We start from the raw sequence: 2,596 nt of genomic DNA, 5'->3' as shown, positions 1-2,596 counted from the left end.
AGAGAGAGAGAGAAACATCTTAATAACCCACATTACGCCCCCGACGGCGTAGAGAGACAGGGTTATAACCAAAAAAGAAAAACGAGTAGCAATCTAAGGGGCATTAACTCGGTCACCATTACAACTATTCCAGCTAAACTTCCAACTAATTAAATCCAAGAAATGGGACGTCAAGTTTTCCAAAATATAGCACCCCCCCCCCCCCCAAAAAAAAAACAACAACAAAACCCCTCAAAGGCTGTGACGTGCCTGCTGGGGTGATCGTCTTGGCCTCAGGAAACGTCAATTTGATTCCCGCATGGAACCAATAACTTTCAATAAGCTCGATCTCTTTGTTTTGTTTTGGGTTTTGTTAATTTTAGGAAGGTTTTGTGCGGTGCGGTCAAAGACCGTGTATGCCAGTAGAGAATCTTTGGTGCGGTGGCGGAGCGGTTGGTGCGCTCGTCTCCCAAGTCGAAAGTCACGGTTCGAGCCTCGGTTCAGACATGGATCCCCCCCCCCCTTCCTGCCCACCTAGCAGTAATGGATACCTGACTTCGAGTTGGGGAAGTAAAGGCGGCGTGGAAAGGAACTGGCCACCCTACCACAGTGTGCCGAAGGCTCAGAACGTTGTCTCACTAACAAGGCAATCCCCAATGTCCAATGTCCGGATGAGATGTGGGAACAACTTTTCTTTAAGTAAAGTTTTACGGCACTCGCAACTGCATAAGGTTATATGAGCGCCTAGGAGGTGAATGTCAACAGAGAAGTCTAACAGGGAATCAGACTTACTCTGCTCACCTCTCTAGCCTCAACAGCACAAAGTCTGCTTCGACTATCAAGGCACCCCAGAAATAGCAGTTTACAATAGAGCGACAATTATACAAAAGAAATAGAGAAAATGACGATAGTAAAAATAATGAAAGAAATAGTAGCAGTTAATTCCCCGTATGTTGTTCCGGAACTAAATGAGCATAACTTTGATAAATCAGCCCATTTACAAATCTACTGTGCAGAAGAACATGACTTAAATGAGATGCAAGTGCCTTAATTAAAACTCTTATAATGTAAGCTAAACTTCTTTTTAAAAGAGTAAAAAGAAACAACACAATTTCAGTAATAACTCTTCTATACGTAGATCTACTCACCAGGGAGCGAGAGAGAGCTGATCACACGGAGATTGATGAAGTTATTTCAGGCCTGTCGGTCGTTATCCAGCAAACTCACAACACCAGACATTCCTTTTAGACGATCAAAGTCAGACTTCCAACGTTTCCTTTGTGAGTTACTCTCTAGTAACACCTCTAATCGTCGACACTTATATGACCAAGGTATTGCAGGTCCAAGTCAGACTTCCAATCAACGTCTTAACAGTGTGGAAGGTATTGCAGGTCTTGTGGCCCACAAACGTTCTTTTCTGGCTTCTATCACAGTCACAGCTCCTGCCTTCGATAGCGATGGTCAGCCGAAATTAAAAGAATAGAGGAAATCCAAAATCGGGAACTTCAAAGAAAAACAAACGAACTAATCCAACTGGCTGGCCTATCAAGAAGGCTGGCATTGGGTGTATACGTGCAAAGTCAGGTACACGCATGCGCACGCACGCGTGCACACACACACACACACACACACACACACACACACTCACTCTCTCTCTCTCTCTCTCTCTCTCTCTCTCTCTCTCCCCTCTCTCTCTCTCTCTCTCTCTCTCTCTCTCTCTCACACACACACACACACACACACACACACACACACACACACACACACACACACACAATCATACACATATCATTAAACTCACCCTCTTCTCTTTGTGCGTTACCCTCAAGTAGTAACAGCTTTTCGCTTCGGCCTGTCTATTCCTTATTTGAGTTGCAAGTGCCGTAAGACTCTGACTAAAACGAGAACACACTCAAAATCACTCTATTGACGTCCTGAGAGAGAGTCGAATCATAGCTAGAGGACTACTGTAAAACTCTCTTGTCAAATAAAAGCAGGCTAAAGCCACACACGTTTTACTGCTTGAGTTTGTTAACATGCATGGCACATTAAACAGGTTTGAGCAGTAGACAGAGACTTTTCATTACGCTTTGTTTATGCTGTGCGTGCGTGTGTTTGTGTGTGTGTGTGTGTGTTTGTGTGTGTGTGTGTGTGTTTGTGTGTGTATGTGTGTGTATGTGTGTGTTTGTGTGTGTGAGTTTGTGTGTGTGTTTGTGTATGTGTGTGTATGTGTGTTTGTGTGTGTATGTGTGTATGTGTGTGTATGTGTGTGTATGTGTGTGAGTTTTTGTGTGTGTTTGTGTGTGTATGTGTGTTTGTGTGTGTATGTGTGTGTATGTGTGTGTATGTGTATGTATGTGTGTGAGTTTTTGTGTGTGTTTGTGTGTGTATGTGTGTTTGTGTGTGTATGTGTGTGTATGTGTGTGTATGTATGTGTGTGTATGTGTGTGTTTGTGTGTGTTTGTATGTGTGTGTATGTGTGTGTATGTATGTGTGTGTATGTGTGTGTTTGTGTGTGTTTGTATGTGTGTGTATGTGTGTATGTATGTGTGTGTATGTGTGTGTATGTGTGTGTTTGTGTGTGTGTGTTTGTGTGTGTATGTATGTGTGTGTATGT

At 43.3% G+C, this 2,596-nt stretch overlaps 1 protein-coding gene across 1 annotated transcript in view; it reads right to left on the bottom strand.

Moving 5' to 3' along the window:
- Positions 1-1,514, bottom strand: part of LOC101856223 (putative ATP-binding cassette sub-family C member 13) — a gene marked incomplete at its 3' end in the record, with an annotated part of 39,774 nt that extends 38,260 nt beyond the window's left edge. The window contains 1 exon segment of the mRNA XM_013089409.1: positions 1,128-1,514.
- Between the last annotated feature and the right edge of the window lie 1,082 nt (positions 1,515-2,596).

Source organism: Aplysia californica, unplaced genomic scaffold, assembly GCF_000002075.1.
Source record: "Aplysia californica isolate F4 #8 unplaced genomic scaffold, AplCal3.0 scaffold00945, whole genome shotgun sequence".
NCBI lineage: Eukaryota > Metazoa > Mollusca > Gastropoda > Aplysiida > Aplysiidae > Aplysia > Aplysia californica.
The sequence above is the reverse complement of the archived record's forward strand: the minus strand, read 5'-3'. Positions and strand labels throughout refer to the sequence as shown.